The following is a 15399-nucleotide window of genomic DNA, read 5'->3' on the forward strand; positions in this document are numbered from 1 at the left end:
ATAAATTTGAAGGCATTGTATGCTTGTTCTTTGAAGAGCATTGACAAAGTACAATTGTACGAAGTGTACAACCATTACCTCCACTACTCAGTTTGTGTCTCTGCTACAGGACAAGGATAACAACTATGCCTGCAACAATGTTCCTTCATACATGGAATGGATTTGAAATTGATCCTTCATAGGATAATAACCATATCAGGAAAAATATCATTGGTGATTGATCAAACTTTCAAACGACTCTATTTTGATGTGCTGGCAATTCACAACGTCTCTTTCACACCTCTATATAAAGGAGTGAAGACTATACAACAATTTACAAGCGCCAAAACTCTGCTGAAATTGTTCTGCATCAAAAGTTCACGTAGAATTTCTTATCAAAGTTTATATCTTAGAAATTTTAGAGTCTTAAGAGTTTGTATCTGATTTGTATTGTGAACACCATTGATTGTATATCAAGTGTTCAGCATCAAACATTTTTCTTTGTAATTCTGTTTGAATAGAAGTCTCTTGCAGCTGTGCTTGAGGATAAGAAGTCTCTTGATTGTGTTCAGGAGCATATGAAATCTCTTGCAGTTGTGCTTAAGTAGTTTGAAGTCTCTTGCTAGTTTTAGCATTGAGCAGTTGTAATCAGATATTACATTTTAATGAACTCTCCTTGGAAGTGAAAGGGATGACTGACTTCCGGTTTGTGGAAGGAACCTGTATAATTGCTTTGTGTCTTTCTTCTTTTTTTCTCTCTCTCTCTCTCTGTTTTTATCCGCTGCAATCTAGTACTAAACATCACATCAGAAGCAGAACTTTAATTGCTTCTTATCGTGTTTTCAGCTTAGGAGAAAACTCTAATTTTAGAATTAGTGTTTTCCCTCTAAGATTAAAATTTTTTAGAATTTTTTTAACTGTTTTTGCGCTATTTAATTATACAGAGTAATGACATTTGTAAAATGATTGAAGTCAGGTTCTTGTCTAGGAGAGAATAATAGACTCGTTATTTAAGAGGGATCAACGCTTCAATTAAGTCCTTGAGAAGCCTGATCAAAATCGTTAAGACTTTTACTTCTTATGGATAATGTTGTTGAATAGTCAATCGAAAATCCTTTCCTTCTTATAGAATGATATGTTACATTCTCTTTATCCTTGAATTTTCATGTTTGATTCTGCACGTGGCCAAAAGAAGACAGATTGTACCATTAAAGGTTTGAAAGCGACATTCCATTAGAAGAAGACGAATCAGGTCAAAGTGTCCAAGACTATTGACGCCATCTTCAGATGCAATGAGTTTGATTCCATCAGAAGCTTCAAGATAAGATATCTCTTCTAATTAATTTTTTTACTTTTGGTTTGACATTTCTTCAAATCTTGTTTGAAGTCACCAATGCTTATATTTTGTATCAGATGCTTTCTAAAAATTATCCGACCTTTTTAATATCTGACATTTTTCCTAAGGTAAAAACATTTTTATTCTATCACAAAAGGTTAAAAAATTAAAATTATTTCTTATAATTAAATTATTTTTTTATACAACCTCCTTACTAAGTATATTAACGGGACAACCAAGATAATTCAATACAGTTAAGGGGCATTTTACCAAGTATTCTAAAATCTATGCAAAGTAAGTTTAAGCTTTAAACATTATAAAATGGTCATATCTTTTTCTATTTGATACATGCAAAAGAAAGGGAAATATATGGCTAAACTTGTGACGAATAAAAGTTCTACACACATTTTATTAAGCGATTCTTCAGAACTTTTATTCATATGAAAGCCAAGGGAAACTGGGAATTGGGGGAAGGGCTCTTTTTCGAGGAGAGACTAGCAGCGTGTCTTGCATTTACACAGTGGATTGCATACAGAGGCAGCTAGAAGTCACGACAGAGTTATGAGATGGCATGCATCTTGTACCGGAGATCCAAGGCATACGGGAAAAGAAATACCTTAAAGCAACCAACAATATATTGTTTAAACTGGTAAGAAACTCAGACCCCTTAAGCATGTGGAGGGAGGGACGGAGGGAGGGGGAGAGAGAGAGAGATTTAAACTAGTTGTTACTAGACATGGCAACGGGGCGGGGTGGGGCGGGTGTAACACCCCGTTACCCAAAGCAATAAAATAACATATAAACATCAGAGTAATTCCACAAACGGGCATGCTACATTGCAAATTCCAAAATTCTTAAATAGAAAATAAAACTATTTAATTCAACATCATCCATAACTTCAATAATTAAGCAGCGGAAAGTTTGCATTTCAATAACAACAACAATGTTTTAATCTCCAACAACATCTTGGCATTAAGCCTAAACAACAATAAGTTAGCCAATGAAAGGGCCACATCAACAAGTTCCAAAAATTGATACATAGGAGGAAAACAACAATAAAATAATATAAATGTTCCCATCCCACGTATCAGAGCCCTAGACACGACAATGAGCCACCACCTACTACTCAGGATCACCTGCAAGTTACCCATAGGAAGGGCAACGTTTTCAAGCAGAAGGGGTGAGATTCACAACAATAAATATAGATATTAAAATCATCAAATGAATCTAACACCCTATTACTTCAAACATATTAATCTTGTAAATATCAATATTTAATTCACAAGCCACAACAACATCACCATAATAATCCATTTAGCAAGTATGTATACAATGTACATATTACCAATAACATCAACAACACATCAAGATCACAATGAATATATATGAATAAATGTATATTCAACATCAACATCAACATCAGATAAAACCGAACAACAACCAAGACTCATGCAAATGACATGACCACTGCTAAGACACCATCTTAGACTTCTTAATGAAATGCAATTATGCATGTGGTACCAATCAGGACCGAGGCCCTCACCGCTTTTGAATGGTTAAAGCATTCATCAGGACCGAAGCCCTCACCGCTGTTGAGCAACTAGTACTCCAGGACCGAAGCCCTCACCGCTGTTTTTATGCATATGCAATGGAACTACTTGTGTATATCTACATACAACTGACCATGCAATGCAACTCCATGTGACTCCACTTAAACAACATGTATGATTCAATACTTTGCATACATTTCATTCATCATCAGCAATCATCAATCCAGCAATCAAAACAACCACAATAATGCATAATCACATGAAACTATGCTCAACACAACAACATTAAGGTACTACCATTCAAGCACGAAATTCAACATTCAGGAACTGAGTAGCTCGCCTCGCGAGCACATCTGCTCGCCATGGCGAGTTCACAAAAACACTAGCTCGCCATGGCGAGTTCAAGGCGAACTCGAGGCGAGTGAAAGTTAGGTGCTCTCGGGAAGAATGCTATTTTCTCACTCAAACTCCAATTCTAAGCTCCCTATTCATCTTTTTAACCTAAAACTTCCACCATTCATCATTAAAATCATCTAGGTACCTTAAACCATTCCCAAAACATCTTATAACAACTTTTCAAAAATCAAGTTTTAATCTGGGCTACTCGCCATGGCGAGTTGGATTGCTCGCGAGGCGAGCTATGAAGTTGCTCACTCGCCATGGCGAGCACAGCTACTCGCGAGGCGAGCGATGAACTTCTGTACGGGCAGAAAACTGGTTTTACCCAAAAATCCCATTTTTCTTCCAATCACTCCCCAAATCAGTTTACAGATGCAAATTAACTTTCTGTGTGCAACTAGAACCTATTTCTAACATCAAATTCATGCTTACAACTTCAAAAATTACAATTTCATCATAAAACCCAAAATCCCCAATTTTTACCAAAACCTGTTAAACTCAAAATCAGACTTTAAATTCTATACTATTGAAGTAAACCTCACCCTTACCTTAGAAATTGAAGAAGAAATGCACAGCAATGATCAACTCTTGGTTCTCCTCTCTTGTTCCTGGTTTTCTCTCCCTTGGCTTGGTTTCACGTAAACTGCTTCTGACATCTATTTCCCAACTTCCCTCTAACTTAACTCCCTAATATTTCCATTAACTCCCCATTAATTTTAATAATTATTAAATAACTCCCCTAACTCCAAAATAACTAATATTTCATACTTATTCTAATTATTATTAAATAAACCATATACTAAAATAATACACCACATAAAACATCCAAAAATCACATATACACAAATATATGCATATACTCCACATAAATCACCAACCAACATATATAAATATATATATATACTCCACATAGTATAAAATTAATTAAATAATAACTAGGGCGTTACAACTCTCCCCAAATTACGGAATTTCGTCCTCGAAATCTTACCTCAAGCAAACAACTCCGGATACGACTCCCGCATCTTACTCTCCAGCTCCCAAGTCAAACTTTCACCAGTCGCTCCACCCCAAACGACTCTCACAAGAGGTATCTCTTTACCTCTCAAAGACTTCACCTTTCTGTCATCAATCCTCAATGGCATAGTCTCAACTGTCAGGTTGTCTCTAACCTGTACATCATCATCCCTCGGAATCACATGAGAAGGATCCGCAACATACTTCCGAAGCTGAGAAACATGAAACACATCGTGCAAGTTCGAAAGATGTGGTGGCAAACCAACTCTATATGCCACAGTACCAACTCTCTCTGAAATCTGATACGGACCAATAAACTTAGGAGTCAACTTCCTCGACTTCAAAGCCCGACCAACACCCGTCAAAGGAGTGACCCTCAGAAAAACATGATCACCCTCCTGAAACTCAAGATCCTTCCTTCGCTTGTCATGGTAACTCTTCTGTCGACTCTGCGAAGCTTTCATCTTTTCTCTTATCAACCTGACTTTCTCAGTAGTCTCATGTACCAAATCCGGTCCCAACACAACACTCTCACCCGACTCAAACCAGCATAAAGGAGTCCTACACCTCCGACCATACAAGGCTTCGAACGGTGCCATACCAATACTCGAGTGATAGCTGTTGTTATAAGTAAACTCAATCAAAGGCAAATGACTGTCCCAAGCTCCACCTTGCTCAAGCACACACACTCTCAACAAATCTTCCAATGATTGAATTGTCCTCTCCGACTGACCATCTGTCTGAGGATGATAAGCCGAACTCAACTTCAATTTCGAACCCAAGGCGTCCTGTAAACTTTTCCAGAACCTAGAAGTGAACCTCGGATCTCTATCCGACACAATGCTAGACGGAACACCATGAAGCTTCACTACACTGTGAATGTAAATCTCTGCCAACTGCGCTACCGGATAACTGATATTAATAGGAATAAAATGTGCCGACTTCGTCAACCGATCGACAACTACCCAAATAGCGTCATGCCCCCTCGGAGTGTTCGGTAAACTCGTTACAAAATCCATAGAGATACTGTCCCACTTCCACTCCGGTACATCCAACGGTGTCAACAACCCTGCAGGCTTCTGATGCTCAACCTTGGACTTCTGACAAATCAAACAGGCATAAACAAACTGAGCAACATCCCTTTTCAAACCGGACCACCAAAACAGTTTCTTCAAATCATGGTACATTTTTGTAGCCCCCGGGTGAATACTCAACCTACTCTTGTGACTCTCCTCCAGAATCAACTTCTTCAACTCTTCATTGTCAGGAATACAAACTCTACCTCTGAACCTCAGCACACCCTGATCATCAACTTTAAAATCACTATCCTCAGTGTCATTACCAGAAGTCATCAAATCAACAAACTTCAAATCTTCCTTCTGAGCTTCTCGGATACTGTTCAAGAAGTCACTATCAATTTTCAACATTCCCAACTGTATACTCTGGGGTGACAATTCACAGACAAGACTCATATCTCTGAACTGTTCTAACAACTCAAACTCTTTCACCATCAAAGCAGACATGTGCAAAGTTTTCCTACTCAAAGCATCAGCAACCACATTGGCCTTACCAGGATGGTAATTCAAGCCAAAATCAAAATCCTTCAGTAACTCTAACCACCTCCTCTGCCTCATGTTCAGTTCCTTCTGGTCAAATAAATACTTCAAACTTTTATGATCACTGAACACCTCAAATCTGGAACCGTACAAATAATGCCTCCAAATTTTCAAAACAAAAACCACCGCAGCTAACTCCAGGTCATGTGTAGGATAATTCTTCTCATGAACACGTAACTGCCTAGAAGCATACGCTACCACCTTGCCATCTTGCATCAGAACACCACCTAAGCCCAGCTTAGATGCATCACAGTACACAACAAACGGTTCTTCTGGTTTAGGCAAAATCAAAACAGGAGCAGTTGTCAATCTTCGCTTCAATTCATTGAAACTACTCTCACACTGAGCATCCCACACAAAAGATTTACCCTTACAGGTCAACTGTGTCAACGGAAGAGCCAACTTCGAAAACCCTTCTATGAACCTGCGGTAATAACCAGCCAAACCCAGAAAACTTCTGATCTCAGTTACCGACTTCGGAGTCTCCCATTGTGATACCGCATCAACCTTTGAAGGATCCACTGCAATACCACTACGAGAAATAATGTGACCCAGAAAACTTACTTCATTTAACCAGAACTCACATTTTGATAACTTAGCATACAACCTCTTTTCTTTCAACACTTGCAACACAATTCTCAGATGCTCTGCATGCTCCTCCTCATCCTTGGAATAGATTAAAATATCATCAATAAACACCACAACAAACTTATCCAGAAAAGCATGGAAAATTCGGTTCATGTACTCCATAAAAACACCCGGCGCATTAGTAACACCGAAAGGCATCACTTTGTACTCGTAATGACCATAACGTGTCCTAAAGGCCGTCTTCTGCATATCCTCATCCTTCACTTTTATCTGATGATAACCAGACCTCAAATCAATCTTACTGAAAATCTTAGCACCAACTAACTGATCCATCAAGTCGTCAATTCTAGGAAGCGGATACCTGTTCTTGATCGTAACTTTGTTCAACTGACGGTAATCTATACACAGTCTCATACTACCATCCTTCTTCTTAACCAACAACACCGGTGCTCCCCAAGGTGAAACACTGGGTCTTACAAACTTTTTATCCAACAGGTCCTCCAACTGTTTCTTCAACTCAGCTAACTCAGAAGCTGACATACGGTACGGTGCCATCGACACCGGCTTAGTTCCTGGAACAAGATCAATTGAAAATTCAACCTCCCTCTCTGGTGGCACATCAGGAATCTCATCAGGGAATACTTCTGGAAATTCATTCACTACCGGTAACCCATCAATCACAGCTTGATTTTCTAACGACAATTGTGCCATTAGAGAATACATCAGGATACCATCACGTTCAAACTGTTTCATCTGTTTCGTAGACAGAAGCTCAACCTCACCTTCTTCTTCAGCAGAAGAGAAATGTACCGTCTTACTAAAGCAGTTGATATGAACTCGATTATATTCTAACCAATTCATACCAAAGATAACATCCATACCCGTCAACGGTAGACAAACTAAATCAATCACAAAATCTCTACCAAACATAGATATAGGACACCGCAGACAAACAAGAGAAGTGGTTACTGAACCCTTAGCTGGAGTTTCAACAACCATTTCCCCTTTCATATCAGACACATCCAAACCCAACTTATATGCACATTCAATAGCAATAAAACAATGAGTAGCACCAGTATCAATAATAGCAATTAAAGGAGTACTATTAAAGAAACAAGTACCTCTGATAAGTCGGTCCTCGTTAGGAGTCTGCGTACCAGTCAAAGCAAACACCTTTCCACCAATTCTAGTCTTCTTCGGCTCAGGACACTGTGAACTGATATGACCTTCCCCATTGCAGTTGTAACAGACAATATCCCCACGCTTACATTCAGCTAAACTGTGACCCTTCTGACCACACCTGAAGCACTTCCTATCATCTCTTCCACAAACATTACTCTTGTGGCCTTTCTCACCACACTTGTAGCAAACAATCTCCACAGGAGCATCTCTCCTCTTGGGCCTCCTATCATCACCCATCCTCTGCTTTCCTTTGTCAGCAGGAGCACTGTAAGGCTTAGGACGATTCTGCTGTCCCTTACCCCTCCTCTCACTCATTATCTTATAATGAGCTTTGGTGTCTTCTTCATAGATTCTGCATCTATTAACCAACTCAGAGAAGACTCTGATCTGCTGATACCCAAAAGCTCTTTTGATGTCAGCCCTCAATCCATTCTCAAACTTGATACACTTGGAGAACTCAGCTGTCTCCGCACTGTAATGAGGGTAGAATGTGGCAAGCTCCACAAACTTTGCAGCATACTCTGTGAAAGACATGTCACCCTGTTTCAATTCCAGAAATTCAATCTCTTTCTTACCTCTGACATCCTCTGGAAAATATCTGCCCAGAAACTCCTTCCTGAACATAGCCCAAGTTACCACAGCATCATCCTGCTCCAGAACAGGCAACAAACTAATCCACCAATCATCAGCCTCTTCAGCTAGCATGTGCGTCCCAAACCGCACCTTTTGAACCTCGGAACACTGCATGACCCTGAATATCCTTTCAATTTCCTTCAGCCACTTCTGAGCACCGTCAGGATCATACCTACCCTTGAAAGTTGGTGGATGATTCCTCAGGAAAGTCTCTAGCATCCTGGTTCCATCACCACCAGTCTCAACCTTAGGTTGCTGTTGAACAGCTTGAGCTACAGCCTCAAGCGCAGCAACAAGAGCAGCATCACTACTTCCAGTCATCTCGAGATTCTACACGACAAACAACAACTCAGAACAACAACAAAAAGCAACATTAAAGTTGACACTCTATCCTAGGTGGCTCAACACGACTCTACTACTTGGCCGGACGGACCAACCTGCTCTGATGCCAAATTGTAACACCCCGTTACCCAAAGCAATAAAATAACATATAAACATCAGAGTAATTCCACAAACGGGCATGCTACATTGCAAATTCCAAAATTCTTAAATAGAAAATAAAACTATTTAATTCAACATCATCCATAACTTCAATAATTAAGCAGCGGAAAGTTTGCATTTCAATAACAACAACAATGTTTTAATCTCCAACAACATCTTGGCATTAAGCCTAAACAACAATAAGTTAGCCAATGAAAGGGCCACATCAACAAGTTCCAAAAATTGATACATAGGAGGAAAACAACAATAAAATAATATAAATGTTCCCATCCCACGTATCAGAGCCCTAGACACGACAATGAGCCACCACCTACTACTCAGGATCACCTGCAAGTTACCCATAGGAAGGGCAACGTTTTCAAGCAGAAGGGGTGAGATTCACAACAATAAATATAGATATTAAAATCATCAAATGAATCTAACACCCTATTACTTCAAACATATTAATCTTGTAAATATCAATATTTAATTCACAAGCCACAACAACATCACCATAATAATCCATTTAGCAAGTATGTATACAATGTACATATTACCAATAACATCAACAACACATCAAGATCACAATGAATATATATGAATAAATGTATATTCAACATCAACATCAACATCAGATAAAACCGAACAACAACCAAGACTCATGCAAATGACATGACCACTGCTAAGACACCATCTTAGACTTCTTAATGAAATGCAATTATGCATGTGGTACCAATCAGGACCGAGGCCCTCACCGCTTTTGAATGGTTAAAGCATTCATCAGGACCGAAGCCCTCACCGCTGTTGAGCAACTAGTACTCCAGGACCGAAGCCCTCACCGCTGTTTTTATGCATATGCAATGGAACTACTTGTGTATATCTACATACAACTGACCATGCAATGCAACTCCATGTGACTCCACTTAAACAACATGTATGATTCAATACTTTGCATACATTTCATTCATCATCAGCAATCATCAATCCAGCAATCAAAACAACCACAATAATGCATAATCACATGAAACTATGCTCAACACAACAACATTAAGGTACTACCATTCAAGCACGAAATTCAACATTCAGGAACTGAGTAGCTCGCCTCGCGAGCACATCTGCTCGCCATGGCGAGTTCACAAAAACACTAGCTCGCCATGGCGAGTTCAAGGCGAACTCGAGGCGAGTGAAAGTTAGGTGCTCTCGGGAAGAATGCTATTTTCTCACTCAAACTCCAATTCTAAGCTCCCTATTCATCTTTTTAACCTAAAACTTCCACCATTCATCATTAAAATCATCTAGGTACCTTAAACCATTCCCAAAACATCTTATAACAACTTTTCAAAAATCAAGTTTTAATCTGGGCTACTCGCCATGGCGAGTTGGATTGCTCGCGAGGCGAGCTATGAAGTTGCTCACTCGCCATGGCGAGCACAGCTACTCGCGAGGCGAGCGATGAACTTCTGTACGGGCAGAAAACTGGTTTTACCCAAAAATCCCATTTTTCTTCCAATCACTCCCCAAATCAGTTTACAGATGCAAATTAACTTTCTGTGTGCAACTAGAACCTATTTCTAACATCAAATTCATGCTTACAACTTCAAAAATTACAATTTCATCATAAAACCCAAAATCCCCAATTTTTACCAAAACCTGTTAAACTCAAAATCAGACTTTAAATTCTATACTATTGAAGTAAACCTCACCCTTACCTTAGAAATTGAAGAAGAAATGCACAGCAATGATCAACTCTTGGTTCTCCTCTCTTGTTCCTGGTTTTCTCTCCCTTGGCTTGGTTTCACGTAAACTGCTTCTGACATCTATTTCCCAACTTCCCTCTAACTTAACTCCCTAATATTTCCATTAACTCCCCATTAATTTTAATAATTATTAAATAACTCCCCTAACTCCAAAATAACTAATATTTCATACTTATTCTAATTATTATTAAATAAACCATATACTAAAATAATACACCACATAAAACATCCAAAAATCACATATACACAAATATATGCATATACTCCACATAAATCACCAACCAACATATATAAATATATATATATACTCCACATAGTATAAAATTAATTAAATAATAACTAGGGCGTTACAGCGGGTTTTAACACCCTCGGCCCCACCCATTTAGAGTCCTGATATACCATAATCAAAACATGACTTAGAGAGTCACAATTTAATTCTATGTATTTGCACACCTAAACACACATTAGCATATCTGTTGCGTCATTTATTGGAGATAAAGACTATTTGATTAGCGTTTGACTCACTAATTATTTCACGACTGAACATTTAATTTGAAAAGGGGAAAAAAGTTCAAACTCCCCATGTTTTGAAAAGATTTAGGGTTCGAGGTTTGGTTACACAAAGGGAATGTATTAGCACCCTTTATGTTCGTAGTACTCTACGAGAACCTCTCGGTTTTATTTAATTAATGTGCTATAAACTTGTTTGCTTAAAAACACATGGTCATTTGCCTACTTACCCGTGAGGGATCAAAACCTCGTAGTTCATAGTAGAAATTGACGTTTGATTGGTTGTGTGTTTTTTATTAGTTTTCGAAAAAAGTTTTAAAATGAAAAGCCAAATAACAAAATAAGTTTTGTTTGTATTTTTTATGTTAAAAGAAAATGACTTGTATGATTAAATATATTGAAATTTGATTAATAAAGAAATAAAAAAAAGGAATCACTTGATTTTGGATCAAGGTTTATTATGAAAATATTTTTGGGACTTTTGTTATTTGAATGTTTTTGTTGTTTTAGAATAATGAATGAAAATTAAACTAACGGATCAATAAAAATAAAAGCGCGTGAATTTGTTTGTAGTAACGTTGGATCACCACATAATCCCTAATCTAATTTTTTTTTTTTTTTTGCATTTTTGGATATATATAAAGCGGTAAAGAAATAAATGACACGCGCGCACACACTTTTTATTTATGATTTACATGGAATATTACGGCTTGCATGTAGATGAAATTAGTTTCAAACAATTAAAGTTTAACGGAATACCAACTCTAAACCGCAACATCAGCGAATAGCAGCAAACTTTAAAGTTTAATGGAATATTATGTCTTTATTATAGATCACATACATCATTAAATGAATGAACTTAGAATGTAGTTTTTTGCTTATATTAATGACCGGAGGGTGTACGTGTAATAGCAATGAAACAAAGGGACATTGGTAACACTATATCAAAACACATTCATATTCTACTAAAACAAAAAACATTTCAACTCTTTTAACACTCTCTCTCTCTCTCTCTCTCTATCTCTCTCATGTGTTCGAGCTAACCAGAAGCAAACGTTCAAACATGGCCGCAAAGCTAAATGTGCGAATCACAGGTGAATTAACACTTCTTTAATTCCGAATTCAATTCCATCTTCGATTTTATTTGATTTCGTCTTCGATTCCGTATACGAATTCATCTTTATGTATTCAACTTCATCTTCCATTTTTTATTTGATTTCATCTTCGATTATGTATTTGTTTTCATCTTTGGTTTCGCATCTCCTTGCTTATTTTTCTTTCATTTGATTTTTCACGTTGAAAAAATGGTTGAGATGAAGTGTGAGTTTTGTATTGTGTTGGTTATTGTTTTGATTTTGCTTTTATTGTGCTTCATGGTAGAATGCTTGTTTTGTGTTGGTTATTGTTTTCAGACCACTATATCTAAGGGGAAATCAGTTTCAGACGCATGTCGCAGAATGGCAGCACGACACGTTGATGTTGTATTGTTGACTGATGCCAATGCTTTGTTATTTGGAATGCTTTGTTATTTGGAATAATGACTAACATGGTTTGTGAATTTTCTATGTGAATGTATGTTTGTTCATTGAGTGTGTGTATATTGTATTATCAGATACAAGGAAATGAGGTGTGTCTTTTGTTTAGGATAATGCTACTAGAGTTATTGCCAAGGGTCTGTGACCGGATCAGAAAATGGTGTCAAAAGTAATGACCCGAAATCCTTTATTTGTGACATCAAATACGTTGGCTATTGATGCTCTACAAAAGATGGTCTAAGGTTAGCTCCATTCCTACTGTTAATACTTAATACGATTGTTACTGTGAAAATAATCACTTACAATTATAATCAGATTATCACTGTCTGCATTTAGCAATAGAGTTACTTGTATTGTTGCACCAATAATAATTTTGTAATTTAGATGGGTTTTTAGAAGGTATGCTTCTTGTAGGAAGGAGACTCAAGAATTGGGCAATTAGCTATAGAAATAACATATACATAAGGAATTAAAAAGAACTTGTTGGATTGTTCTGGTTTGTTGCTCATTTCTGAGCATATTTTTTATCTTTTGGTTCAACAATATTTGGTTTTGCTATTTTATGTTGCTCTATGATTGTTGATATCATTGCAAGTTTTTCTATGCTGCTACATGTGATTATGTTATAGTTTATATGTGACCACTACTTAAGCATGCATTATATTGTTATTTTGGCAGAACAAAAAGTTTAATACTGTAAAAGGATGTGAGAAGATTTGAAGATGAAAGAAAGGAAAAGACATGGGAAGACAGGGGAAATAGAGTACAATTATACCTGTGACTATGTTATAATTTATAGAGTACATGTTACATTGGATGAAAACTTGCAATCGTTTTAGTATGTCATTCAAAATGTGTTGCATAGTGCATAGTTCATTTTCATTATGCAAGACAGGGGAAATTTTATAGAGTATGTAATTCAAATTGGTTATTAAAACTTCTCTCTAATATGTTAATTCAAATATGAGTGAAGTCAGAGCCCGATCAGGGTCAAACGACGTATGAATGTCGATTTTTTAAGTCAAAATTTGGGGTATGACAATATCCAATTGTTTTTTTCATACTTGTTATCTTCAAAACTTCAGAGGCATTGTTCAAAACCCTTTTTTGGTTCAATAGGGTGGATACATAACTCCAATTTTAGTTTACTCTCCCAAACACATCTCCTTTTTACCTAAGCCAAGTTGTAACCCATAAAGATATCAAAAGTACATGTTATTATATAAACACTGTTCAACTATTTAGAATATTTTCAAGGTTATATATTAAATACTTGAGAGACTAAATGAGCTTGAGAGATAAAGTTGTATGGATGGAATTTGGCATGAGTTGTGTACCCTTGACTCCACTCGCCTTGTACAAAAGAGCAGTGCAAAGAAACGATCAGCTCCACACGCCTGGTACACATGAGCCATATGGACCTCAGAGGGTTAATGGGCTTGAACATCCAAAGAGAGGCCCATTAGTTCAAGAAAGTGAAACTTATAAAGCGAGACACCTAGAGAACAATAGGGGGATCAAAATCATTATCTTGAACAATGTATTTTCATCTAAGTCTTATTCAAAGTGCTCTTGGAATTCCACCTGGGATATTTCACTAAGCATCTCACATGTTGTAATTAACTCATGTTTACAAACGTGAACAATATCATTTTTACAATGACCCAACTCTACAAATCTATGTGTGCTCAGCTTGCAACGAGAACAAAACTAAAAAAGATTGGCAAAATCACGTCACTATTTGAGAAGAAAAAACATTATCTTCTCGCTACGCTTTCCACAAAAGATTAAACTTAAAAACAACTCTCCTCGGAACATAATACAAATCCTCTTAGGATAATAATCGAACTAAAAGTATCATAAACATTATTTTATGGATCATTTCTATCAAAATAAGTTTGACATCACCTTTTTGCTTGTCATCATTTGAAGTCATCACTTTGAATGCCTCGAACTAAAGACTTGATGGCTTATGATCTGGACTAGCCAAAAGCCTAGTCTGCCACAAATTAGAGCCCAATTACTCAAAGTCCCAACAAGCAAAGCCTCCCAATAGTTTTGGATCCTCTCATACCAATAATAGACTATAATACTAATGGTTTGGAACGGCCATTCAATCTCATCATAATGAGTGTCTATCATAACGGCTAACCCAGGACTATACAACGCTCGCCTCAACCCTATATAAAGTAATTTTGACAATATCACAAGGTATGTATCTCTTCATGCTTCACCCCACTCTTGCTCATATACTAACTTGAGCATCATGACACCCCCTTCTCCTCAACAGGGTTGCGGCCATCTTATCCTCAGACCACTATATCAACGACCGCAACGCCCACTTTCATTGATCCGCCACCTTTGTGAGTATTTTTATCCTCCTCGGGTAAATTCTTTTGTTTGTTCTTAACGAATATTATTAAGAATAAAATATAATTTTATTGACATTGAAAATTGGAAAATCATTCAATATTTATATGATATGAAAACCACATAGAACAATTATGATGTATATCTATACTTTTTCTTTAAAAACTAAAAAATATATGTTGTCTACAGTGCTCAAAATTTCTAGATCCATCGTTGGACGTAGGCCTTTGTAGACCGATTTAACGTATTCTCATACACACCTACGGAGAGGTAATATTATTTATTTATAGTTATAGATATATTTCCGAATCATCACGTGTTTCAAAATTACAAATTTTGCGAGCGCACACCGACAGCTCACCTTGAATAAATTATTGAATGAAATTTACATTATATTTACTTATACATATACACATACATGTGCCGTAATTTAAATTATAATATAGCCCT

General features: G+C 37.1%; 1 long non-coding RNA gene across 2 annotated transcripts; it reads left to right on the plus strand.

The window, feature by feature from the left end:
* Window positions 1-1582: 1582 nt before the first annotated feature.
* On the plus strand, window positions 1583-13299 carry LOC120575870 (uncharacterized). Of its 2 annotated transcripts, none has more exons than XR_005642099.1 (5): window positions 1583-1964; window positions 12092-12138; window positions 12457-12593; window positions 12689-12821; window positions 13258-13299. It is a non-coding gene; the product is annotated as an uncharacterized lncRNA (long non-coding RNA). The 2 variants fall into 2 exon arrangements; XR_005642100.1 differs by lacking the exon at window positions 13258-13299 and adding an exon at window positions 12994-13115.
* Window positions 13300-15399: the final 2100 nt, after the last annotated feature.

The sequence above is a fragment of the Medicago truncatula genome, chromosome 6 (assembly GCF_003473485.1).
Source record: "Medicago truncatula cultivar Jemalong A17 chromosome 6, MtrunA17r5.0-ANR, whole genome shotgun sequence".
NCBI classification, from domain to species: Eukaryota; Viridiplantae; Streptophyta; class Magnoliopsida; order Fabales; family Fabaceae; genus Medicago; species Medicago truncatula.